General features: G+C 44.8%; 2 long non-coding RNA genes across 3 annotated transcripts in view; both read left to right on the forward strand.

Moving 5' to 3' along the window:
• The first annotated feature begins 3,857 nt into the window (after positions 1–3,857).
• LOC309534425 overlaps positions 3,858–27,980 on the forward strand; it is a 104,945-nt gene continuing 80,822 nt past the window's right edge. For both annotated transcript variants that reach the window (XR_014220710.1, XR_014220711.1), the window contains exon 1: positions 3,858–7,491. This is a non-coding gene — a long non-coding RNA (uncharacterized lncRNA). The remainder of the gene's footprint in view (positions 7,492–27,980) is intronic.
• Positions 8,124–27,746, forward strand: LOC309534462. Its single transcript, XR_014220750.1, has 2 exons — positions 8,124–11,146; positions 25,531–27,746. It is a non-coding gene; the product is annotated as an uncharacterized lncRNA (long non-coding RNA).

Below are 27,980 nucleotides of genomic sequence, written 5' to 3' on the forward strand. Positions count from 1 at the left end.
TAGTGAAACATCCATAGTTCACCTGATATGCAATGCATTACAATATAAGTGTCTTGGGGAAATATACCATTAATCCCATGAGAATTAATGGGTTAAACCACAGAGCCTAGAGCTTGCCGATCAGAAGGTCAGCGGTTCGAATACCCGCGACGGAGTGAGATCCCGTTGCTCGGTCCCTGCTCCTGCCAACCTAGCAGTTCGAAAGCACATCAAAGTGCAAGTAGATAAATAGGTACCCCTCCGGCGGGAAGGTAAACAGCGTTTCCATGCGCTGCTCTGGTTTCGCCAGAAGCGGCTTAGTCATGCTGGCCACGTGACCTGGAAGCTGTATGCCGGCTCCCTCGGCCAATAAACCCCAGAGTCGTCCACAACTGGACCTAATGGTCTGGGGTCCCCTTTATCTTTACCTTACCCATGACAAGACCTTCCCTTGTCTGTTGCTCTACCCCCTGTACAATACCATTAGGTTTATTGACTAGATGAGAGCAAAGTCATCTGCAGGTTTTGGAGGGCCCTTGGGCAATATACCTTCCATGACCCACCTCCTGGGTCTCCCTGTTTGTTGCAGAAGGTCCAGAGCACCCACTGGTAAGGTATGGTTTGGGCCCTTTGTAGATGCCCACCCATGTCACCATTTGATGCTGAAATAACTGTGATAGGCAGAAATGATGTTCAGCTTGCACAGCACAACCAATCAGGGATACTTACTCTGTCCTCCCATTTTGTGTAGGACATAATATGGCAAAAAGGTTAAACTGTTAGTACACCTGCCAGGAGTAAGAGGAAATTCATTTATTTCATTTCTATCCTGTCTTTCCTCCTTTGAGCTCGAGGCGACACACATGGTTCTCTTCCCATTTTGTCCCCAGAGCAACCCTGCAAGATTGGCTTTGCTGAGGAATAGCAACTGGCCCAATAACTCAGCTAAAGAGGTACTTGAACCTGGCTCTCCGAGGTCCTAGTCATTCAAAGGTGAACCTACCTAATTCACATGTATGAAATTCAAGCTTCTCTGAATTTTGTAGTGAATTTTGCAGAGCCGTACTCCAGCCAAGTAAAGCATACAAAAATGCATATAATTAGGTAAGGTGTGCACAGAAATTCATACCTAAGTGAAAATAACATAGAGAGGTGCATTATTTTAGAGGCTTTGCAAAAAAAATGTGTATATTGTGCAAACATGCATATAAGCAGATATATCTGATGTATCGTGTGTTCTTTATATTCTGTTGGAAGCTGCCCAAAGTGGCTGCAGCAACCCAGTCAGATGAGCATGGCACAAGTAATTATTATTATTATTATTATTATTATTATTATTATTATTATTATTATTATTCACACTAAAATGCTGATGAATTTTCAAGAGGACTTATTTGGAAAGAAATCACAACTGATGTCAAATTGTGGAGAACTGAACTTTAGATTGAAATTGAAAAAGAGAAATAAAGAGGAACCAGAATTGACAGATCCATCCAAATCCCTATTCCTGGTTGCGAGTAGAAACGGAAATGTTACTTTTGAAAACGCTTTGTGTTTGTGTGTGCCTTTGTAGACACGAGTATGTGTTTGTTCATTGCTAAGTAGGCTACCTTCATGTGACAACATTTGACTCAAGGGTCCTTAACACCAAACAGAAAAACACACACGTAATTTTCATAGAAATATATGCCTTCCTGTCCCGCCCCCCTCATCAATTCCTTGGCCACATCTTCTGGAGATGTTTTCATCCGGGGGGGGGGGGAGGCAGGAGAGGCAGAGAAAAAGGAAAGAATGACGGGGCCGGGACAGGATACGGATGTGCAGATGCCACAGAGGACGGGAAGAGCCTTGTGTCTTTAATCGCTGCATGGTAGCAAATAACAATGTTATCATTTGGAATATTCATTTTGGCGCATGGCAGCGATGCGGCAATGAGGGGAAGCTACCCAAATCCTCCCTCCCACAGAAAGCAAGCAACCGTAGAAGCGTCCGGCCTTCTGCCATGTGGGGGTCACCTGAGGAAGAGGTGGAGCTCCAGGTGGTCACCACAAAGTCGTCTCCCCCCACCACCACCACCAAGCACTGGCCTGTACCTTGTTCATATCAGCCTTTGAGCAACAGCTGACCATACATAGCCAGGGCCTAGTGATGCCATGGGATGGACCGTGAGTGGTAAGCTGAGTGGGCTCTTTATTTGGCCTAGCTAAAAATAGGCACGTCGGGCCGGCGGAGGGCGGAGGGTGGGGGGAGGAGGAGAAGAAGAGAGAGAGAGAGAGAGAGGAGGTAAGGGGGGGTATACAAAAAGAGGCAGAGTCAGGACCCTGCAGGGCTAGTAGTCAATGGGCTGAGAGCAGGGATTGAACTGCAAATACTCCCGGCTCGGCCATCCCCAGCTGGCAGGCTATTTTTTGCCATGGTTGACTAAATATGGTCAGGGAGGGAATGGCAGAGGAAGGGGCCACTTGCCTTGAGTGCATGTTTCAGATGCTTCGCCGGGTATATAAGCACTAGAAAGGTGGACTCGTTTCCTGATCAGCTTGCTTTGCCCTGCACCTCTCGAGTGCGTGCAGATTCCCCCCACCCTCAAATCTCTCTCTCTCTCCCCACCCCAAATCCTCTTTCCTTTCTTTTGTTCCATCCTGACCTCTACCTCAGGCTGACCTTTTGGGGAAGGGCAATTGGGGTGGGTGGGCAAAGCGAGAGGGTGTGTTGAGAGGGGGGAGAAGAGAGAGGAATAGAGGGCAGGAAAGACTTCTGGAAACAAGACAGCCTTCCCCCCCACCCCAGCCCACTTGGAGGTGTCCGACTGCCTGCACATGGGAGGTTTCTTCTTCTTCTTCTGAACTCCTGCTGCTCACCCTTCTCTTCCTGCTCTCTCTCTCTCTCTCTGTTTCTCCAGCCTCAGCTGTAAGCTTGCAAGCCTTCCCCTCCCTCTCTACCTTTAACCGGAGATGCTGCAGGAGGAATAGTGATGTAGTAGTAGTGCCTGTTGTGGGGTGAGGTGGGGTGTGGGGTGTTTCTGTGTGCGAGAGGAGAGAGGGTGGAAGATGGCTGGGGGTGGGGTGGGGTTGCCTCAATTCTCTCTCTCTCTCTCTCTCTCTCTCTCTCTCTCTCTCTTCAAGTGAGGTCTAATACCATTACAGGGCCGCACTTTCTCCCTTTCCCCTCCTGCATTAGAGATTAGCTTTAAGGAAAAGGCTGACGGCTGCTGCATGCAACGCATTATTACCTTGTGATTCCATGACCCTCCTCTATGCATCCCTAACTCTCGAAAGCTGATTCAGCTTTCAGCTAGTGCTCTGGTGACTTCCACTGCTGCAACAGAAAATCTTCTAACTGGTATGTCTTTTTTTTTTTTTAATTCCCCCTCCCCCTTTTTGCTATCTGCCTTCCCCTCTTTTCTCTCTCTCTCTCCCTATTTCTTTCTCTCTCTCCCCCCCCCCCAACTGCACCAAGCTTAGCTTTGTTTTAAAGAGACCTGCTGCAGGACTCTCCTTGTGCATGCATCCAACTTGTCTCTCTCTGTGTGCACTTAAAATGCATGCTTTCTAGATCTGTCAGAAGGGGCATAATCGGTGCATGCTTTCAGACAGGGGGTGGGTTAGCGTTAGGGCATTTTTCAGATTCTTTCTTTTCTCTCTTCTGTCCCTTCCCTTCTTTCCTCTTGTTGTTGTTATTCTATTGCTGTAGCACACACTCCGCATTTTTTTAAAAAAGCACAGGGAGAGGGTGGGGGGGGGCTAAACTGCAGAGCAAGCAGTGGACTAGAATAATCGGAACTGAAATGCTAGAACTTTGACATGCAGTCATTTTGCAAGGTTAAACCAACCTTTTAAATGCCTCATTCAGATATGAGCTGGCTAATGACAGCTGGGGAAAGTGGTGGTGCGGGTGGGGGGGAGGGGGGAGGAAGAGAAATCTTTTGATATTAAAAGCTAGTGGCTGTAAGCTGTAATGATATTGAGCCAGGGGAGGGGAAAAATTGGGGGAGGGAGAAAGAGAGAGAGAGAGAGAGAGAGAGAGAGAGAGAGAGAGAGAGAGAGGAGAGACAAGGTGGTTAAACTTAGCCTAAGTTGCCATGATCTTAATGCTGCGGTGATTAACCATTGAAATGCCAAGGTTGTGATCATTAATTACCTGTGCATGATTTATGGGTAATCAAAATGGGATGTTGGGGTGAAGGGAGAAACGCCCATAGCCAGGAAAGGTACATTGGTGAGGCAAAGATACTGAAATGCAAGTTACACTTAAGAGCACCTCCTAGGTAGTTTTGGGTTTTTCTTCTTCTTCTTCTTCCTTGGCCTTGAAGATGATCTTTCGTATGGGGGTCAGATGGCACCCCATGCATACTTTTAAAGTCACACAATAACCAAGAATGCACTGTGGATTTGATGTCGAGGATGTAAGTGATCATCTGTATAAATACCTAAAAAGCATGTGCAGTGTTTAATGCTTCAGCGCCACAGACTTAAGATTACTTTTGCAAAAGGAGGCGAGTGCAGGATCACTGCCTCCCCAGAGAGAGTGTTTTTATGCATATATATTTGTGTCGCCATAGTTGTGTGTCTGTTATCTCAGCACACCGATATGCATGCGTTCCAGATCTCTGTCTATATAATGACTACTTATTCCATGCGTTGTGGCTGTGATCTTTGGATCACGCACCGGGGAGTAGCCCCATCCACTCCAGCGGGACTGCTCCTGAGTTAATGCATGAAGGGATTGCAGCCTCTGTCTCTCAATGTTCCCTCCCTCCTCTCCCCACCCCACATTTCTTCTTCTGTAGTGTGCTCTCTGTACATGTGTGCAAGAGGAAGAATGAATTCCTAACACTCAGCAATAATGTGCAATTGCGTAGTCAGAGAAGCTGTCACTGTAATTGCTCTGTTTCTCCAGAACTGGCTCTATCACGCTTTTTCTTTCTTTCCCCTTTTTCTCCTTTTTGCTCAGAATACCATTGTTAACGTTGAAAACTGAGCCAATCCAATAAGAAACAGGCACTCAATTTCAGGGCAGGTTTAGTAACCTTCCATTTCGCTTGCAACTTTCCCATCGGTTACTTCCTCCGGAATGTTGCACCTTTGGACGCAGATGGCCATTTTGCAAATATTGGAGGTTGGCAGTTCAGCTCTCTGGGGGTATAGGAGCTAAGCTCTGAATGGAAGGTGGGCGTGTGGTGCCTTTATGCCACCACACCCACAAGGAGCCAACTCTCACCCTGACTTCAGTGTCTTCCCCAGCCCTTCTCCTTCTTATAATTATTGTTTTAAAAGAGAGAAAGTGTGCCTTTCTTCCCCAGATATTCTGCACACTCCTTCGCCTTCTTATCATGCAGGGTTTCCCCCACTATCAATGAACTGAGCACTCCAGATGAACGTGAGGAACTACACTTGCCCTCCGTTACCCTTGAGGGTGTGAAAATGATAAATAACCCTGACTAAATGTAAAAGCAGCAGCTGAGCTATATAATTCTGCTGTGCTAAAAGAAAAGGGAAAAGACCTAGAGACAAGCACTTTGGGCAATAATAAACCCTGTGCAAAGAGTGAACGTAACACAAATTGCCCATCTCTCCTCCCACCCCACAAAAGCACCTCTGCAACAGCAGCAAATGGCTACTGAATTAATCCGATGTCAGACTTGAAAACTTTGAGGTGACTTTTCTACGAAGCCTCTGTACTGCTTCATAAAGAGGAACTGTTGTCCCCTAACCCCTTTGCATCTAGAGGGTTCTGTTCTTTCCCTTTGCACTTTCGCAAAGGGAATTCCCCTAGTTGCCAATTAGCAAATGCTCCATTTGTGAGGAAAAAGCGGTACAGGCATGTAGGGAAGAGTCAGAGAGGCAACCAAGTGTCCTTTGCAGTAATTTTAAAGAGGGAGGGAGGGGAACAAATAGACAAATAAACACAGTGGGTTGTCGCCATCCACTTGTGGCTATTTTTTACATGGCACTTTTTATTATTGGATTAAGGAGAAAGACACACGAAGGCCTCTGTGGCTCTGGATAAGAATGATTCTTTTCCCCGCCCCCCCCCCCGGGTAGTTGCTGCTGGGTTCTGAGGAAAGGACACGTTCTTGCTATCTCCATCTCAGTCAACTTAATTCCACTGCCTTGGTGCATTCAGACCAGAGGGAGTTCCCTTCCGTTGAATCCAGACCATAGGAAATTGGCCGCAGTTGAAATGAATACTTTTTGGGGTGCAGGTAGGGGGCAGGGAAGGTGTAGAAGAAAAGCTAGGGAAATGAAGGGATTATCAAATTGCTATATTGTTGCTGCTTCTTTCTTTCTTTCTTTTTTAAAAAGAATAGTAGTAGAAGAAGATATTCAAACAGTAATGATGCAATGTATCTGAGCAAGACAAAACCACTCTCCTGCCTTGGCTGACTTGTGGAATGAGGGTGCCTGCTTTGCATAATAATAATAATAATAATAATAATAATAATAATAATAATAATAATTAATATACCACTGATTTGAAGATTCTGGAGAAAACGGGGATGCTTAACAAACACAGTTGCGTTTTTTTTAAAATGCACCGTGGTGGTTGTGAGGGTGGGGTTGCAAAGACCCATCAATACAATTAAGTATTCCAAAGTGCTTAGTTTGCCACTTGCTAAGTTTACTTAAACCCTCTTTAAAGGGTTCATTAGAAGACTGTGAGAAATGGTAAAATTCATTAACATTAAGGCAGCCGTTCTGCATTTGCCTGTAAATTGGTATTGATCTGCATGGCTCAGGCTGGTGGCAGGGAGGGAGGGAGAAGGGAGGAGAGAGAGAGAGAGAGAGAGAGAGAGAGAGAGAGAGAGAGAGAGAGAGGTAGCCGTCAGATGGAGCAGGTGAGTGGGCAAGAGAAGCGCACCATTACAGCAATGCTGAACGAGCATTATGCACCCAGTGTGACCTCCTGCTTTGCTGGATGTCTAAATCCTGCTCATAATAGTCTCCTATTCAGTGCACTCGTCATTCTCAGTGGTGCTACTCGGACCTCATTGTTAAGGGGGCTTTAAAGCTCAGAGTGGCTGTGAGGTAACCAGTGAGAAGAGAGGGAAAGAGAGAGAGAGAGAGAGACCGCCTGATGCAAACAGGAGGGAGAGGCAAGGTTTCACACACATGGAGACTCACGCATGCACACACACACACACACACACACACACACACACACACATCCTCCGAGGAGCAGCTCTTCCGACTTCCACTCTGGCCTACACTCAACAGCTCTATCCATCCATCCACCCATCCACCTTGGGCTTCTCCTGTTCTCTGTCTTATTTTTGCCTGTCCTCAGGTCTATTTCGGGCACCCTCTAATGTCACGAAGTTCAACCAGAAGATACTTTAGAGGGGGAAAAAACTCTTCTCCACTGCCCCCTCCACACCAAAAAAAGAGGGGGGGGACTCCAAGGGGGGGGGAAATCCCCGAGCCCTTTCCTTTTATGGGTTTCCTATCCTTCAGGCTGAGACTCATTTACGGTGACCTACAAAAAGGGGGAAAATTATATCAGTGGACGCCTGAGGTAAGAAAGAAACTCCCTCTTTTCTCTTATTTTTTTGCGCTAACTAAATGGGAGGGGGGATCTATCCTGTGTTTGAGTGTGTGAGCTTTTTCCTTTCCTTCTGATGAGCTGTCTTACACCCGCTGTACGGAATGCGTTGATTTGTTACATATATAAAGTGGACTCTTTGGTTTTTTATCTGTGGATGTGCTGAACATTTTTGTTTAAAAGTGTGTTGTGGGGGGTGGGGAGGAGGGAGTCAGCACAGACTGTATTTATATATAATATGCCGACAGGGAAGGAAGAAATATGTTCTACTTGAGTGCGTGTGCAAAGAAATTAAACCTTTTCTTCACTCCCTTATAATGTGCATTGGGCATATTTATGATAGCTGAAAGTTTCTAGACTATGGTTTTAAAAGAGAGAAAAAAATCCTTCTTGAGGTGTGTGGATTTGCAAATCTGTGCTGGCTTTTGGATTAACACAGACAACTGTTTATAATTGCATATTGCTTTTTTTAAAAAAAAGAAATAAATTGTGCCACTATGTGGGGAAATTAATTGCTTGAAACCCCCCCTTTTTTGCATACTGTATTGTCCTGTCCTGTTCTTGTGGGGGAAGGAGGGCTAGAAGGTGCCTCTACAGAGGTCTCTGTGGATGGTCAGAGATGAGTCAGAGGAAAGGTAGGTGGACATCTCTGTCTGTGCAAGTGGCAGCTGGTGGGATGGGGAGGCGAGGCGGAGACGCCTGCTCTTTTTCAGACCTCCTTGCTCTGTGGATTCTACCTGGCGAGTCTCTTAGATGCCCATCCCGAAAACTACCTGCTTGAGAGACATACTTCTTTATATGCCCATATGAACCTCGCAAACTATGGAATGTAAAGAAGTATGTATTTCAGGTACGGACCTTCGCAATGGCGCTAATGTGGGGGATGTCTGTGTGTGTGTGGGTGTGTGGATATCTTAAAAGAGAGAGAAAGGTTTTCTTCCCCCCCCCCCTTTCTTTCTTTTTAATTTAATGCCTGACATGGCAGACTGACTGGGGAGTCAATTGATGGTCGTGTTCCAGCGCGTGTATTGTTCTGTCACTTTGCCTGTGTCAGCAGGTGGAAGTGTTCATCAGGAGGACATTAAATATTCAATATGCTGACTGCGGTATGGGCTTTGAAAGGCAATGGCAGAGGAAAGCACGCTGTCCACTTCTGTGGGCTCTCGCTCTCTTTTCCTTAAAGAAGAAGAAGAAGATGAAGAAGAGGGAAAAGAAGCAGGGTTAGGGGGCCTCCTTCCTCGCCTGCTTGCAAGGCTCCCTTTCCACATAGAAGACGGACCTCGAAATCCTATAGGAAAGAAAACACACCCCAAATCTATATGTGCGGATACGTGCATGCGTCTTGCGTGACAGAGGCGTATTGAGCAACGGGACGGCTTTGGAAACACGGATGGCATTTTTAGAGCTAATCGGAGTTCGGAAACTTCCGCCTTTGCTGGGTTTAAAAGTTATTTCTGTTTCAACCTATAAAAAGCAGATTCATACCGATTTCTTCTGCTTCAGAATGTAGGATATTGAGTAGGTGCATGATTACACACATGCCTCTTATTTTAAGAGGGTGTGGGCATATGTGTGGTTCAGGCAGGTTTTCCCATCTATTCCATTGGTATTTTGGGGGGTTTTGGTATTTAAAAAGGATATAGCCAGGGGCCGACAGAGCTTTGCAGCTATATTTGTCACCACAACACATTTGCAAAAATTTTATTTTTTAAAAGAGGGATGTCAAAAGGGCTGAATGCTTCTTGCTGGGCCTTTGATATTATGACTCTCTTGTCTGTTTAATGTCTTAACACCTGTCCGCCACAACCAAAAAAGGACCCCTGTCATATGCGATAAAATTCCTAAAATCCTCAAAGAACTGTATTTTGTGAATTGAATCAAGTGACAGGCCCCACTGTCCACCTCCCCCTGGTGTGACACATTAACTCTTCCTTAACTTATTTCACCGTACTGTCTTCTCAAGTGGAATGCCTGCAGGTCTGACGTCAAGTTATTCTTAGTTTGCCAAGATGCTGCACGCCACACAGCCATCTGACAAGCCATGAGAGTCCTGATGTCTTGATTCCTCTCCCCCCCCCTCCCCACCGCCCCATTTCTGAGATGCTGATCAAGCAGCAGACAGATGCTGTCTTTGGAAACCTTAGCTCTGTGCGTTGTTTGGTGCTGCTAAAAGAGAAAAGCAGGATTTTGAAGGGCATCCTTCCCTCCCCACCCCAAATCCTTCCCCAGATCTACTCAATGGAAGTCCCATTGTCACTTGTTACATGCTTATGTGGAAGGGGATTTAAGTGGATAGCAGAAACTCGATGATAAGTGGGTGTTGGTGCTGAAATTAGACAAATGTTTCCCCAAATACACCAGAAGTGTATTGTAGTTCATTCAACAAATATTGTGGAAAGGCTTCTTTCTTTCTTTCTTTCTTTCTTTCTTTCTTTCTTTCTTTCTTTCTTTCTTTCTTCCCTCTCATTCTTTTGCAAATTCTGTATTGATGATGTGACTGCAGAAATAGTGAGGCTGGTATCTCTAACGGTGGCCAATCAGATTTTGTTTAATGCACTGATTTGGATGAGAACATGAATTTGGGCCGGAGCCAAAGCTCGAGCTACTGCAGAGATCTAGAAAGTACATTTCTTTCTTTCTTTTCTTCTTTTTTAAAAAATGTTTTGATGTGCTGGCAGTGGACCAGGGAAAGCAAATGGCCTTGCTGATCCTGGCTTCATGTGCCCTTTGCTCTTTAGGAGAATCCCACTCATGCCAGCCTCTCTGGAGCCTACAACAGGTGGAAGAGGGAGCAGTAATCTGGGTTAACGCTAGGCTGCCAAAAAGGGTGACCTTTGGCTTGAATAGCAAGTTCTCACTCTAAGTTTAGGGAGCTAAATTGGCAAATGGTGGTGGTGGCTGCAGGAGAGGGGCAGAGACGAGAGGGCTGACTCACAGTCTTCCATCTACTACCCTGCTTTCGCTCTCCTAGCAGCTTCAGGAAGGTCTAAGGTGAATTGCATGTGGCCAAGCCACCATTTATCTCTCTCTCTCTCTTGGAAAGGCATGGGCTGTCTATCATAAAGTGGGAAGGCATAAGCCCTCCTCTTTTGAAATCTAGGGACTGTGGTTGGCCGCAGTGGATCGCCCCATTTTAAAAGACACAAACGGCCCCATTTTCTAAACAAATCAAACCACCCCTTTCTTGAGCAAGCTGGGCACTCTTGACTAGATACACCGCTTACTTCCTTGCCATTGACCCACTCTGGAAACAATTAAGCACCTTATTAATAGGGCTTAACACTCTGAGCTATGCTCAGGGGCGGCCGATCCTGTTTTGCCGCCTGAGGCAAAATAAAGGAAGCTGTTGTACACCTGCCTGCCCTATCTTGAGGCCCTAGCCCAAAGCCTTGCTTACCGGGGTTGTGCAGCTTCCAGGTTCAGGTTGTGTGGCTTCCTGCAGCTTCCAGGTTCAGAGGAGATCACAGCAGAACTTCTTGAGAGCCAGTGTGGTGTAGTGGTTAAGAGCGGTGGACTCGTAATCTGGTGAACCGGGTTCGCTTCCCCACTTGTCCACATGCAGCTGCTGGGTGACCTTGGGCTAGTCACACTTCTCTGAAGTCTCCCAGCCTCACTCACCTCACAGAGTGTTTTGTTGTGGGGGAGAAAGGGAAAGGAGATTGTGAGCCGCTTTGAGACTCCTTAGGGTAGTGATAAAGCGGGATATCAAATCCAAACTCTTCTTCTTCTTCTTGAGACTGCGCAAAGGCCTCCACAAGATCGTACGGGGCTCTTGCAAGATATCAGCGGAAGTGGGAGTCCCTTGGATTCTGCCACCTGAGGCAGGTGCCTCAGTCTGCCTTGTGGACGAGCCAGCCCTGGTTAGACTTGTCATGGAAATAGGGCCTTCTGATTTTAGGACAGGGCAGCCTAATTTGTGATCTACTATGGTGGATGCAAAACACCAGCCTGGCACAGTGGCCAATCCAGAACTTTGGGTTGTACCTATTTTAGCGTTAAGTATTGTTTTCAATCAGTGGAAGTATTTCTGGAACTTGCCCCACCTTCTTTCCCCAAGCATCCTCTCCCCACTTGCCCCCTAAATCAGGCATAGGCAAACTCGGCCCTCCAGATGTTTTGGGACTACAACTCCCATCATCCCTAGCTAACAGAACCAGCGGTCAGGGGTGATGGGAGTTGTAGTCCCAAAACATCTGGAGGGCTGAGTTTGCATATGCCTGCCCTAAAGAGTACCGGGTTTTCCTCCAACCATCTGGAACAGATTTGGGATGGGCTAGGACATGCATGAGGAAAGGAAACGGGGGACGTTTCAAAGAACAGAAATCATTGGACTGATGGGACTTTTTAGTTGAATACCACCCTTTTTCTCTGTCTTTCTCCCTCTCATACAGACATATGCATGTGGATCAGCACAGGCCTTAATTTTGAAGAAGACTTACTTCCAATAAAAGAAATCACAGATCCAAATAATTTAACTGCTCTTAAGACCCCTGGAAAGTCCTTAACTTTTTCCAAATTGTGCCTATAATGTGGAAGTACGGTCCAATGATTTCAGTGAGTTTTCTTACTAGGTAGATTTGCATAGAATCAATAATAATGTTTGGGATTTATATGGTGTGTGGGTTTGTTAAAAACACTACAGGCACATGACAGCAGCTTTAGTAAGGCAGGTCGGAATATCTTATTGCGTACGGGAAGGTTGAAGCACAGAGTGAGTAGCTTGCCTAAAATTGCCTAATGAGATAATTTAGGGGGCAGAGGGGGGATTTCTGATTTATACGCCAGTTAAGTAAAAGCAGAAAAATGAAGAGTTGTATCCAAGTCATCTTTTGAGTCAACAAACTGAAATAAATGGGGTTGAGTTAATCAAGCCCACTGATTTCTGTGGGCCTATTCTTAGTATGGGGATGCGGGTGGCACTGTGGGTTAAACCACAGAGCCTAGGACTTGCCGATCAGAAGGTCGGCGGTTCGAATCCCCGCAACGGGGTGAGCTCCCGTTGCTCGGTCCCTGCTCCTGCCAACCTAGCAGTTTGAAAGCATGTCAAAGTGCAAGTAGACAAATAGGTGGGAAGGTAAATGGCATTTCCGTGCGCTGCTCTGGTTCGCCAGAAGCGGCTTAGTCATGCTGGCCACATGACCGGAAGCTGTACACCGGCTCCCTCGGCCTATAAAGCGAGATGAGTGCCACAACCCCAGAGTCGGCCACGACTGGACCTAATGGTCAGGGGTCCCTTTACCTTTTATTCTTAGTATGACTTAGTTGGATTTAATTTTAGGATAGATTTGATCCAGCTAAACTGGTTTGTATTCAAATTCTATAACTCTGTAGTTCTGCATAACCCCTTAGAACATATACCGTACATATTGCTGGTTTCTTTCCTCCAGAAAATGTTTATTTCTTCTTCCCTGAAGTCATCTGCTACTGATAGAGGAGCAGACCTTTGAGCTTGCTAAACTATTTCAGGGCGATAAAAGACCCCTAGTCCCTGCTTAGCATTAACATTTTATGGGATGATGTGGTGTTTAAAATTAAAGCATTAGTGTTTTGGAATTAGCCTTGGCAGAGCAGTAAGATGATATTTCCTAGGCTTAAGTTTGCAGCTTTCCCTGGGCTATAAATCACCGACATTTGTCTGGGCACACTAAATTTAAAAGAGGGACAAATACTGTCACTGTCTCAAATATAAAACGAGATTCATCCCTCTGGACCACACCTTGCTTTTGTGGGGGTGGGAATCTGCCTGTTGTTCCATGAGATATAGGTGCAAAATGTTTGAAAAGGTGGAAAACTGCAGAGCGCTGGACTTCTGTTGTGTAGAGTGCTGAAAGACGTCCATTATGTTCTTCATGAACTGCAATTATTCTGGAATAAGGGACAATCCTTTCAGGGGACCTCTCTATGCCCCCTAGCTGATGGTCACATTTCCCTTTTAACGTGGGTTTCACTGACATATTCATTTCGCTTTTTTTTTTTAAGGATTGCTCGATTTCCAGGGCTGATTTACTTGAGCGAAATGCGTCTTCAATGCCATTTTGATTTACTTTTAATTCTCTCCCCTCTGAATTAATATGCTTGTTAATCAAAGGGAATTGCATTAGGAATTGAGTAACTAAACCATGCAGATTTAAATGTGTATGTAAATATGTTGGCAGCTGCAAATTTGGGGGGGCTTGCCTTTTTAGGTGTTTTAACAACTGGGTTAAAGAGGATGGAGGAAGAAAGCCTGAAAGGTGTAATTAGGTAGAAAACATTTTTAACAGAAGCCGGCGCGCAGTGTATATTTTTAATTTAGTTTTCTGGCCCTCTAATTATGAGCTTTTTTTTTTTTTTTAAGGGATGCATTAGGATGAAATTGAAAAAAATTAAATACAGGGTAATTTTAAAACAAATGTTCGGAATGGATTTAAACAAAGTGAAGTTTTATCATTGTCTTTAATGGCCCATTTGGGGGGTTTGCATTTCTTTTTATGACTTCCGTTGTAGATCTGCTGATCTCACCTCATTGGATTTCCTCCCCCCTTTTGCTGTTCAAAATGCAGCCGATTTCCAAACTCCTTCCCCTGTGAAATAATTATGAGAGGAACCACTCAGGAAAAAATAATGGAATAAAGCAAACAGGCAAAAGATAGGCACCTAGTCCTGCTCACTTTATCACGGGCGTCGTTCCTGAAGTTCTTTGGCGCGGCTCAGCCGCGCGAGGCAAGTCATTCCATCAGGACAAGTTGAGAAATTCGAGAGCTGTCATCCAAACAGCTAAGCGAGGATTTTGTTTTAAGAGGCAGTTGTGAAAAACAGTAGCTCTGAGGATTGTAAAAAGCCATAAATCCACTGAACCAAATTAGTTACATTTTCATACTCTATGCCCCACAAAATCCAGACTTTTTTAAAATAAATATAAAAAATAAAAAAAATAAAATCCATAAATGAACATTTTACATGTAAGGTTGGAGGGGGAGGGAGTCCTTGAATATACAGTGGCTATTTTGCCGGCTTTTCGGTGCAACTTTCTGAATGGTTTTGTTTGCTTAAGCTGACACAATATGTGTGCAGATGTTTTTATTTCTTCTTAGCCCTTGGGAATCAGGTGACCAGATAAATACACTTCCACACCCTGTTTCTAAATAAATAATAATAATAAAGAAGGTGGCAGCTTGCAATTGAAGTTTAATAGTGCGTTCATCAAGAGCAATAAAGCATTTTATTGCTCAAGTATCTCTGTGCATGCGCAGGCCCAGTTTTTTTTAAAAAATAATAATAAAAAAACAAGCCTAAGAAAGGAGTGCATCAGCAGTCTTACTTAAAACTGTCGACCGAATGTGAAAAATGTTGCATTGAGGACTAAACTGCTATTAAGCATGATTAGATTGACCTGAAGGACAGATATTTTAGCTGCTGCAGCATAAGTCGATCACAGTGAGCATTGCTTGGATTGCATGTGCGCGTACACAGACACACAATAAATTAATTTTATAATGAAAGAAGCTTGGAATGTTTAGGTCTTTGAGGATTGGGGGTCGGATAGCTGTGTCTTTCTTTGAAGGGGGAAATGATAGTGTTGTTTTCTTTGGAAAAGAGGTGTCTGGGGTTTTTTTTGGGGGGGGGTGTTGTAGGGAGATATTAATTGCTGCCACTTTAGCACAAATGGAAAATGTGGGACTCAGACCAACCAATCGAAAAGGAGGGGAGGGGGGAGAATTGTGCTGACTCAGGGTTTGGGCTAGCGTGCACGTTTGGTTGCAGAATAGATCAGCACTGCAGTGCAGTGAAACTCTCTGCTCTGGAGCCCAACTTAAATGGGCAGGGCTTCCCTCGTGTTGAGACAGGTTGAGGAAGAGGAAGGCCGCACAAAAGTACAGGACTCCACCCACCCGCCATTAATGCCTTGGTTCATATCCTTCCACTGAGCTAGCAGAGACCGTGGCTTTGATGCAAGCCCTTCATACGTTGGGGGGGATGGCATGGCTTTAAAGGACATGATTTTATCACGTGGTGTATTTAAATCTTTTCAAGAAGACCAAGCGATTGCTTGCTGTTTTTCTGCATTGATCCCCATTTCCTCTGCCACGATACCGCCGAACTTTGCTTTTCAAACCGTTTAAGCTGCAACATTCAGGCAGAAACTGGTATGGCAGCAAACTAGTCCCATTAGTGTTTTCTTGCCTAAATAGTGTGCAGAATTTAGTCAAAATTTCATTTCAAACTGTCAGCTTTATAGGGCAGTGTGCAGGTTGCTTTTGAAGTTCATGAAGTTGTAAGGAAAAAAAGCCCCCAAGGTGTAAAAAACGACTTTTAAAAATGTGTGCAATAAAATAGAAAGGATACATATTATTAGCGTACAAAGGTGACCTCACAATCTGCCATATCACTGACTTCCTATCATACCTTGATCCTAAATGTGTGACTAGATTTGTGGGTTTCATTTCTCAGTAAGTATGCTGAGGGAAGGAGGGATAGTTTCTCCCTTTGCAAAATGGATGGTGGTGGTGCTTAAATTAAAGAAAAACCTAGACTCGGTGCTTGATTCTATTACAAATTTCTACACAGTGCATTCTAACTTGCGTTATCTGTGCTATGGCTCTGTTTGGCAAGTACATACTGACAATGTTCAGTAGTTGGTAGTCCTCCTATTGCACATTGATAAATAACTGCACTGTGAATTTGACACACACAAAAAGTTGGACGGTGAAACTTGGAATGATAAGGCCAAACATTAGTTCACACTGATTTGCTGAAGTACTTTAAAGAACCTGCAGCTCAAAATTTACTAGCGTGCAGGTATGCTTGGGGAATTCAGTTTCTGTGAAACCACCTGATTTGCAGCTTTTGGGTTGAAGTGTAGATGGGAACATTGTTTATCTTTCAGCTTTTGCACCTGTCCGAATTGCGCAGTACAGGCCTTGGCTGAAGATGTGTAATTTAGAATAAAATATTTTTGGAAATGTGTACACTGAGATTAACTGCCTATTTAAATATGTATTTTGCGATAAAACACATATTTAAATATGATTTCTTGTGTATGTTTTTAAAAAATGCATATTAGTGTGGGAATCGGATGGAATGAGCTTATTGGTGAAACTGAGACAGACCAGAAACAAACTGATCAGTCCATTTTGGATTCTGTAGTCATCGTTGTGATAACTAAGTTTCAAAAAGATCTGCCATGTGGCATGGGATAACCATTTCAGCCAATTACCTAGCAAAATCCTCTGCCGATTCCCATTTTCTCGCTGTCTTCCCTCTCTGTCTCCTCCTGCCTCTCTGCTTTCCTTTCATTCCCTATTTCAAGAGCTTACATTCTTCCTTATCTTCTTCCTTTCTTTCCTCCACTCTCCAATTTTTTGCCTCCATCCGCTTCTCCTTTTCTCCCGCTTCTAGAAGAGGAACAAAAATGTATCAATGGGACTCCTGCGCTGACTGTGTGAGTTAGCTTCTTTGCTGACCTGCGGATTCCCAGGCTCTAAATGAAAATGTTATGGGGAATGCTCGTTTTGCTGCTGGAAATGTCAGCTACGTGTCTCATCCAGCCCTAACCCCTCCTCTCTCTTTAACATCTAGTTAAGTCTTCCCTGCAACACCAGCTGCCATTGACTGAAAGCGGGGAATGTACTACATGGCCTCATGCGATGCATTTCCAAATTCAATGGTATAGAGGAAGAGGGAACTCAGCCATTTGGGCAGCAAATGCATTTCTACCACACGTGAGAACAGAAAAAGACCAGAGGTCCATTTAGTCCAGCATCTCACTGTAGTTTTATTTGAGAGCCAGTGTGGTGTAGTGGTTAAGAGCGGTAGTCACGTAATCTGGGGAACCAGGTTCGCGTCTCCGCTCCTCCACATGCAGCTGCTGGGTGACCTTGGGCTAGTCACACCTCTTTGAAGTCTCTCAGCCCCACTCACCTCACAGAGTGTTTGTTGTGGGGGAGGAAGGGAAAGGAGAATGTTAGCCGCTTTGAGACTCCTGAAGGGGAGTGAAAGGCAGAATATCAAATCCAAACTCTTCTTCTTCTTCTTCTAGCCAACCAGATGCCTCTGGGAAGCATCACAAGCTGGTTATGAGAGCAATATCATAGAATCATAGAGTTGGAATAGACCACAAGGGCCATCGAGTCCAACCCCCTGCCAAGCAGGAAACACCATCAGAGCACTCCTGACATATGGTTGTCAAGCCTCTGCTTAAAGACCTCCAAAGTAGGAGACTCCACCACACTCCTTGGCAGCAAATTCCACTGTCGAACAGCTCTTACTGTCAGGAAGTTCTTCCTAATGTTTAGGTGGAATCTTCTTTCTTGTAGTTTGGATCCATTGCTCCATGTCCGCTTCTCTGGAGCAGCAGAAAACAACCTTTCTCCCTCCTCTATGTGACATCCTTTTATATATTTGAACATGGCTATCATATCACCCCTTAACCTCCTCTTCTCCAGGCTAAACATGCCCAGCTCCCTTAGCCGTTCCTCATAAGGCATCGTTTCCAGGCCTTATAAGGCATCGTTTCTCCTACTCTGTTGGATAGTCATTGGACGTGCTGGCTCAAATCTTGGAGGTAGCATAGTGCCATCCCAACTAATAGCCATTGGCAGTTTCGTCATCCTTGATTTGGGCAAGTCTCCTTTCAAAGCCATATGTAATTTGAGTGTTCTCAGAAATGGCACCTGGTTGGAGGGGGGCACTCTCCCATAAAATCTGTGGTTGTATCCAGTGCTACTACAACCCAGAGCAGACTCACGGAAAACAAGGAAGATGACTAACTTTAAAAAAAAGAAAAGGTAAAGGACCCCTGACAGTTAAGTCCAGTCGCACTCTGGGGTTGTGGCGCTCATCTCGCTTTACAGGCCGAGGGAGCCGGTGTTTGTCCGCAGACAGTTTTTCCGGGTCATGTGGCCAGCATGACAAAGCAGCTTCTGGTGAACCAGAGCAGCACACGGAAACGCTGTTTACCTTCCCGCCAGAGTGGTACCTATTTATCTACTTGCACTTTGACGTGCTTTTGAACTGCTAGGTTGGCAGGAGCTGGGACCGAGCAACGGGAGCTCACCCTGTCGTGGGGATTTGAACCGCCGACCTTCTGATCAGCAAGTCCAAGAGGCTCAGTGGTTTAGACCACAGCGCCACCTGCGTCCCAATGACTAACTTAGGTCTGAGTAAAACTTGGTGGTAGTCAACCGCTGGTGCCCAGTTTTCTATAACTTGGGTGGCAATTGGTTTTATTTGGCCGAGCATTTCAGGAGCAACGTAGGAAGCTGCCTTGTACTCAGTCAGATCATTGGGCCGTTTATCCCAGCCCTGTGTGCTCTTATTGGCAGTAGTTCTCCAGGGTCTCAGATAGAATTCTTCAACATCACCGGCTAATTGGAGATGTTAGGCACTGAAACGGAAATGTTCTGGAGGAAAAGCTAATTCCCGTCCCCTTAACCATGGTCCTTACCCCTAGCAGTAAGTTGTGAGAGCTATGCTATGTTATTTGTTGGATTATGATCATGTGTTCAATCATTATTAAGCTTGTTCGTTAGCTGCCTCACATGCCTTCGGTAGAAAGGTGAGGGGTATCAACATCTGAAATAAATAATGGGATGATGGTGTAGATTCTCATCTGGTTATTTGGTAATATTATGGTGTAGTCCTTAGAAGCACCAGTTCTTGCAAGAGAAAAAAGGCAACCAGCTATTTCTAGGAAGACAATAGCAAATCTTATCACAATTTAATTCTCTTTGCGTGTGAGTTTTAGTTTATGTTATGTTGCTTAATAGCTCTGGATTGTCAAACTTTTCCTGGGACAAAGATCAAAGGGCAAATTAGAAAAGGGGGAAATATGAAATAACAGGCTGTATCCATCAGTGGCTTTGTAGAAACAGAAAGTGCCTTCGCTTGGGCAAGGTAGGGCACCCGATTTTTGGTGATTCCCCCTTACTCAAAGCAGCCCTCCGTGTCGTATCCCATAGTTCCCCAGTTACTAGGCTCAGCTTTATTTGTGAGGGGGTTGCAGAAGGCTGCAGTGGATGAAGGTGGGAATGGGTGAAAACCAGATGTCTAGTGTTTTCCGCTAGTACAATACCACCATTGGATGTAACCTTGTGCCCCAGATCTGTTTGCATTGATAATTTGTCATGGGTTCCTCTGCAGTGTTTGAAAGTACCGCATGATCACACAGGCTGCCTGACTAAGTCAGTGTACCTGGCTGTGCGATCCATACAAAATTTACAGTAAATGTTCAATGCGAGCATTTGAGGATAGGACTGCTAGACACAGACTGAGCCCAGGATGTCACAGCAAGACTGCTTCACACTTGATTACTCAGCTCTGGACAACTTGCAACTGAGCATTTTGAGCCAATTCAATTGAAAAGCATCATGCTTGAGGCGACATGAGGGGATATCAAAGTGATCCGGAATATTTGATCTGTGCTAATCAGGAGGTGTACAGTTGTGTGTGGACTGGGCATGTTAGGTTTGCAACCTTGTGGTATTGGCCCTTGCTCCTCAGTGGAAAGTGAGCCTTTGCAATAAACAGGTGTAAGGTGGACTTGACTTTGAGAAGCTTAAGATCTCAGACTCAGATCTGGCCATTCTGACATTACAAAGACTTGTAACTCCAGTATTTTTTGCCATGCGCCTTATAAAAACCGAGGCAGGGAAAAGTAATACAGAAAACTGACTCTCAAAACATATACGGTGGTAGTCTAGGGTGAGGGCAAGGAACCTCCTTCACAAAAGGAGAGAAAATCCAGAAGGGTTGGCAAAGTTTAGCAAAGGGGCAAATTATCCCTGCAGTGAGAAGCACTGACTCTCTCGTAGTTGCATCCGTCAGCAGGATGCAGTTTGGCTACACGCACAATCTCTTTTTTGCTCGCTTTTGCACAGTACAATAACCCTCCTTTTCACCCTGTGTCACTCTGAAAGCCAGGCTAATGGCATAATGTGCGATTTTGCTATATACGATGCACAGCCTGATTGTATGTTCCAGACAGATACAGATGCATCAAAATCCATATCTTATTTTTATCTGGCCTTAGATCTCACAATTTCTTCCTTTCAGCAACAAGCTTTTAGCGCATTATTGCAAGCTCCCTTTAACCAAATCCGGGCTTTTAGTCCGCATATCTTTATTTGCACCTGCTTAACGGAGCCACTCTCTGGAAAGTTGTTAGATAGATGTACAAATACGGCATGTGAGGACCCCACTTTCCTTCAAAATGGGAATGAAGTGGGTTGACAAGCAGTATTTAAACAGGAGGGGAAACATTACTTTCAAACCAATTGAGTAGCGGGGAGGGATTTATTTTATTTGCAATTTCTTTTTTTTTACATAGACCAACCCTTTATGAAAAAAATAGTGATTTGAGAGAAGGGGATCTATCTGTTTGTCTGTCTATCTCTCTATCAGTATTGTCAAGGCAACTGACATCCTGAACAGATGTTAGGTTTTTTAATAAACCCGGGTGTTGGATTTGCAAGTGTCTCTGTATGCCCAGATATGGCCAGTATTTGACAGAGCGTCTCACCCTATCTAAAAAAGCCCAGAGAGACCCTCAGATGAGTCCAAAGGGGAGTATGGAACAGCTGATATAAATAGTCTTCATTCTCAGCTGCCCTTCTGGTGAAACTGTATTCAGGAGGCATCCGGGCAATCAAGTAGGGCAAGGCTGTCTCTTGATAACCGAGTGTCGAAGTGCAATGTGATCAGTGACCAAACAGCTGTGGGGATGGGAGCCACTCCTGCCAAGGCCTTACATAGGCAGATCAGCAGAGGCATTTCAGGGACTGAGGAATCCGGTGAGCTAACAGCGACCGAGAATAAAGTTCATTTCCAAAAGGACAGGACACCAGAGCCCGATTGTGAAAGTCACACGTTCTCAGTTGGAGCCTTGGGATGACCGGCCGTTCTTTTTTTAACTTCTTCGGCGGAGATGTTAAAAGTTAGAGGTTCAGTCTTTGGAAAGAGCATAAGTCCAAGCAAAAGTTAAGCAGGGAAAAGGGAGATGTGGGGGGGGGGGGGAGAGAGAGAAGCCCTGCAGAAGTGATGTCAGACCCTGCTTCAAAGATAATCCTCTGCTTGCTCCATAGTAGTTGCAGTGGGACCCACACAGGGGGGAGAAATTTAATTCAGTTCGCATTTGAGGGTGAACTAACCCAGTTTTCACTTTCTGAAACAACTTTCTGAAACAACTGAAACGCTAGCCATCCTCTGAATTTTGCACTTGTCTGAATTTTGCAGCACAGTTCTCCGGCCAAGTAATGTGTACAAAAATGCAAGTAAGCAGATAAAGTGTGCAAAGAAATGAATCTATCCATGAAACTAACATGCAAGGATGCATTATATTAATGAAAATTGCTTTGCAAAAACATGCATTATATTAATGAAAATTGCTTTGCAAAAACGTGCATAGGCAAAACTGCATGCAAAAATTATGTGTATTAGGAGAAAACAGTGCTAACATGCTGATGAATCTTCTTGAGGGCTTCAATACACACACACACACACACACACACACACCACAAACCGATGTGGAAATGTGGACAACTGAAGTTAAGGGTGGGAAACTGAGAGAAGCCAAAATTGACAGATTTCCCCATCCCTGGCACCTTATCATGAGAAGGATGTGGGACTGGGCTGACCAGCTCTATGTTCAGAGGCAGCGTCCCACTGACTGCCAGTTACAGAGGGCTGCTACAGTCAATACTAGCAAATATCCCCCCTTGAGAAAACATTGCGGCAAGCTGTTAGTCAGCCAGTGCTGTGGGTGGGTATCATCCTCTCACCATTTCCAAGTGCAGGAAATGTTGGTGAGGCCTGGGACTAAAGTTCTGGTTGAACTTCACCAACAGTGAGCTTCATAGGGCTTTGCCTAGAATGGGAGAAGTCTCACAAGAGGCTTTGAAGGATGCAAAAGGGCTAGTGCAATTTCCCAGGGGGAGGGAGGAGATTCTGCCTTCCACGAAGTCAGACAAATGGTCCATGTAGACCAGTATTGCCTACACCGGGCACCCTCAAACTCAGCCTTCCAGCTATTTTGGGACTACAACTCCCATCATCCCTAGTTAATAGGACCAGTGGTCAGGGATGATGGGAATTGTAGTCCCAAAACATCTGGAGGGCCAGGTTTGGGGATACCTGGTCTACACTGAGTGCTGGCAGTGGGTCCCTAGGAATCTCCCAGTCCGACCTGGAGATAATGGGGATTGAAACTGGTACCTTCTGGATGAAAAGCGGATGTTCCGCCACTGAGCTATAGCCCTTCCTCCCAACAAGGCAGCCTACATCTTAGTGAAGATGTCAAGGAGAGCTGTCACTGAAGGAAGGTAGCCCCATGGCTGATTTACGCGACGGACATTTCCTATGGATTTCTCGGCGTGTTCTCAGGCTGCTTTCCTGAATGCTGCAAAACAGATGGTGACTAACTCCAGCCACTCCTTCCACTCACTTTCTGAAGCGTTTTCAAGACACAGTGTATTTTATGGTAACATGGCCATACATAGGATAATTTACAAGACCAAGTCAAGCTATCAAAATCCACTGGAGAAGTCAATCAATGTTGACTGCACTGCGTCCAAAACACTTTCATAAATCAACTCTGGTTCCTGTTCTCATGAAACTGGCTGTCTTGATGTTAGATCTGTGCTGGATAACCTTTTGAAAAGGCTGGTTGTTCGGGAGGCGTTCTCTGTATTAAGATCACTGCCACTGGGGATAAAAGTTCGGAGGCAGAATACATGCTTTCACGGAGGAGGACTTGGGTTAAATTTGCAGCATCCCCAAATCTTAGCTAGCAGGAAAGATTCTGTAGGAAAGGTATCTGGCTGGTGTTTTGAAGAGCCACTGCTGCACTGAATAGCCAGAAATATTTCAGACCGTCCTATGACATAATGCAGTATATGGCAGCTCATTATTTGATTACTATGTTGAGCCCGGCTGTCATTTCCACCTGAACCAGTATGGCAGAACAACTGTCAACACTATCATAGTGTCCCTGCAAATCTGCCTTTCTGTCATAGGGAAATGTGGAACATTGCACAGTTCTTTGAATATTGACCATTGATAATAAAATGCAAGATGGTTTAAATAATAATAATAATTATTATTATTTATACCCTACCCATCTGGCTGGGTTTCCCCAGCCACACTGGGTGGCTTCCAACAAAATATTAAAATACAATAGTGTGTCAAACATTAAAAGCTTCCCTAAACAGGGCTGCCTTCAGATGTCTTCTAAACGTTTGGTAGTTATTTTTCTCTTTGACATCTAGTGGGAGGGTGTTCCACAGGGCAGGAGCCACTACCAAGAAGACCCCCTACCTGGTTCCCTGTAACTTGGCTTCTCACAGCGAGGGAACCACCAGAAGGCCCTCGGAGCTGGACCTCAGTGTCCAGGCAGAATGATGGGGGTGGAGACGCTCCTTCAGGTATACTGGACCGAGGCCGTTTAGGGCTTTAAAGGTCAGCACCAACAGTTTGAATTGTGCCCAGAAATGTACCGGGAGCCAATGTAGGTCTTTCAAGACCGTTGTTCTGTGGTCTCAGCAGCCGCTCCCAGTCACCAGTCTAGCTGCCACATTCTGGATTAGTTGTAGTTTCTGGGTCACCTTCAAAGGTAGCCCCACATAGAGCGCATTGCAGTAGTCCAAGCGGGAGATAACTAGAGCATGCACCACTGAACCCTTTTGCCTCTGGGAGGACGCAGACAAGGAGCAGGTTTGCGCTGTAGTGGAATGAAAACTCTGTATTGTGCCAGTTGTTTCTGTTTTGGTTTGCAAGGTGAGCTGTCAATGCTATGTGGCCCTTCTGGATGTAGCAGCCCTGCCACTCACCAGGTCGGGAATGGGGCAGGGCAAAGGTGGGGAAGCACTGGAGGAGCAGCGGTGGGCACAGAGGTGCATTCACTTACACCTGCCACTACCCTGGTGTCTCCCTCCACTTTCACCACTGCTTTGAGAGCCAGTGTGGTGTAGTGGTTAAGAGTGGTAGTCTCGTAATCTGGTGAACCGGGTTCACTTCCCCGCTCCTCCACTTGCAGCTGCTGGGTGACCTTGGGCCAGTCACACTTCTCTGAAGCCTCTCAGCCCCACTCACCTCACAGAGTGTTTGTTGTGGGTGAGGAAGGGAAAGGAGAATTTTAGCCGCTTTGAGACTCCTTAGGGTAGTGATAAAGCGGGATATCAAATCCAAACTACTACTACTACTACTACTACTACTACTACTCTTCTTCTTCTTCTTCTTCTTCTTCTTCTTCTTCTTCTTCTTCTTCTTCTTCCCCACTGCCTACTCCATCCTGGTCTCAGCAAGCGGCAGCACCACCGCACCAATTCCCATTCCGTTTCCTTTCAGCTCTACAGGGAATAGAAGGGTGTACGTTGCTCTGTAGGGCACAGGGACCCCTCTATCACTATTGCAAAAATCTGGTCACAAAAAATGGACAGAAACTCATCTGCAGTGGCAGGCAATTTGTGGAGGGAAGAGAGGAGCCAAAAGAAGCTGCAATGAAGGTCAGAAGGAGGAAAGAGGGAGATGCAGTATAGATAGAAAGGATCAAAGCAGAGGACTAGGAACAAAACATTTCCACATGGAATGCTCCCGTTCAGGGTTCCAGCTAGCCACACCCTTTCCCAAAATACTCCATTTCATTCCCACTCTTCCCCAGTTTTCTGCTCCTCCAATAAACAGCCAGCATTGGGTGGCCTTTGAGCATGCCTGGTCCTCTTTGTATCTGTGAGTTCCACGACTTATGAATTTCCTCCCTTAAGCTTTTAAGATATTTTTCTATAGACTATCTGGTTGGGTTTCCCTAGGGCTGCTGCTGCTTCCTTCTTGTGTGCTGTTTTGGCTGCACAAGGACCCATGCTGTACGTAAACTTTTTAGTCATAGATGTTAGGACTTAAACCTGAGAACTTCTATGGCTCAGATGACCACGAGCAAGCCGCAGTAAGAGAAGGAGCTATGAAGCTCCCACTTCAGAACAGATCACAGTTCCTTGTTCCAAACAAGCTCAGGAAACTGTGGTTTATTCGAAACAAAGTAAGTTAACATACCAACATATGAAATGTTGCAGTGAAGACGGAGAGGTAGTCTGTGAGCTCAAGGTTTGCTGTTGCCTGTGCAAAAATATCTAATTTGTGATGTTGATGATCAGCTAAGATGGTTCCTAGCATTCTAGGTATGGTCCCTCCCCAAAAATCAGGATAACCAATCAAAGCGCATTGGAGAATGCAGACCTCAAGGAAAATGTGAAAATATTTTTGTCAGAGCAAAGATTTCCGCTTGTACAACACCATTCTCTCCCCCTTCCCATGTATGACCCCCAAATCTGTTATAGGGGTTCCCCTAACTCTCTGGAGTAGATTTGGGGAGGGTGCATAGATTTTGGGGAGGAAGCAGAAGAGGGTGGAAGTCCTGTTGCGCAAACGTAAATCCTTGCACTGTTGGGAAGTGTTAGTTGAATACCACCCACAGTTTTGTACAGTCCTTGCTGAACAATGTCTAACTATTAATTATTGAATGGGCAGGAGTATGGGGGCAGGTTTTTGCATGTATCATTTTAATGAAAACTCACATCTTCTTAATTAATTTAAAGTCAGAAGATACGCTCCTTCCTGTGATTATGATTCTTTCAAAGTTGTGACCTCAGATACATTTTATTCAGTCACACTGCCTTTTTAACTAGGGCAGGTGCTTTCCTGGAAGTAATGAGACCGAAACGTCCATTTGGCCATTTTTGCAAAGGGCAGCAAAACCATCGTCCTGGCTCCTCCTGACTTCATGCTCTGCATTCCTCTGGACTGTTTGAAATGGGAATTTATTCCTTGGGAAGGCCCCCATCAATTTGCTTTGCTCTTTTGTTGACACGTTTATTAAAAAGCTGAGCATCTTGGTATTAAAGTTTTATCGGCGTTGAAGAATAATAAGCCTTTTGAACAGATTCAGAAGTTATGGGTTGGGTCTTAGCTCTTTTCGTTGTGCAGCTTGGCTGAGTCAGCACTGAAAAGTCATCTCTGATTCCCCCCTCTCTCCCTGTTCCAGACATTTGTCCTTAAGCAAAACAGATAATAACAAAGTCAAAAGCAAAATTTTCTTTGATTTGCGTGGGCCTTGCTGGGCTGGTATAGAGGTAAAGCATCAAATCACGGTGCAGTGGGTTTCTATTTGCACACAATCTCCAGTGGAATTAACAGAGATTGCATGTTGCATTTTGATTGGCATACAGAGAGGAAGCCCTGCAGCAGGTGACTTTGCCCTCTGAGAAAAGGGAATATAGCTCGGTGGCTTTGGCTGCAGAAACTTCTGGGTTCGGACCCCGGAATCAGCAGTTTTCAAGTACCTTTTCCTGTAACCTTAACAGGACAGTATTCCATGGTAGTCTTTCTCAGAGTAGACCCATGGAAGTTAATAGACAAGATTTACTTAGGTCAATTAATTTCAATGGGTGCAATTTGACATCACGCTAAAGCCATTGTTTATTTCATTTATTTATCTTTCTATATACCGCCCTTCTTCCGCAAATCTCAGAGCGGTTCACATCATGAAAATACAAGATAAAAACAAAAACACTTTTAGAGGCTTTTCATTTGCGCTTTCCATCTGTGAGTGTAGCTGCTGTTTCGCATCATGAGAAAGACTTTTCTGCTGGTGCGACATGTCTTAGGATCAGGCTGTTAGTCAGCATGGTTAAGCGCATGCCTCTTTCTCTTATGGGCCAAGATATTTTGTTATTCGTTTTAATAATTAACCAAAAGTTGGGAGTAAAGATTCATCAGGTGGCAAATCACCGCTTCTTAAAAGTCATTGTGATACAATCAGCAGGAAGCCGTTTACATTTAAAAACTGCAGGTAATTGCTGTAGAGTACTCTGCACTTGAGAAAGGTCTCCAGAAACAATTAATAATTGTCACAATTTTGTGTTTGTGTGTGTGACAGAGAGAGAGAGAGGGAGGGAGAAAAAGAGAGCTCTTCTGAAATGAGTCTCTAGATTGGAATGAGAGGTAACTGAATTAATTGGGTGACTTCTCAGAGTTAACTTGTTGTGATTATAATTGTTGTTGTGTCATCAACGTAATGAGGAGCAGAAGCAAAAGACAAGTCTCTGCCCCCATGGAGGTTACAGTATATATTTTGGTAAGGGGGAAACAGTAGTGAGACAGAGAGAGAAGCGACAGACGGTTTGCAGTGAGGGGACCAATGATGAATATGAGTAAATGTCTTTTTTGCTTCGGTTGAGTAGGGATTAAACCATAGAGGGTTTTTTTTTTTAAAAAAAAAGAAAGGCTTTTGAACATAGAAATGGACTAATCTGTCAATTTCATAATCTCTCTGTTTCTCATTTCCCCCTCTAAAGTTCAGTTCATGACATTTCTGCATCAGTTTGCATTTTTTATATATCTAAAAAAGCGGATTCACCATCATTTTAGTACACGTTTATCCTAGCATTGCATTTCTGAATGCGATTTTGCCTGCTTATACACATATTTTTGCAAGC

Source organism: Podarcis vaucheri (assembly GCF_965113315.1).
Source record: "Podarcis vaucheri genome assembly, chromosome: 6".
Classification (NCBI taxonomy): domain Eukaryota; kingdom Metazoa; phylum Chordata; class Lepidosauria; order Squamata; family Lacertidae; genus Podarcis; species Podarcis vaucheri.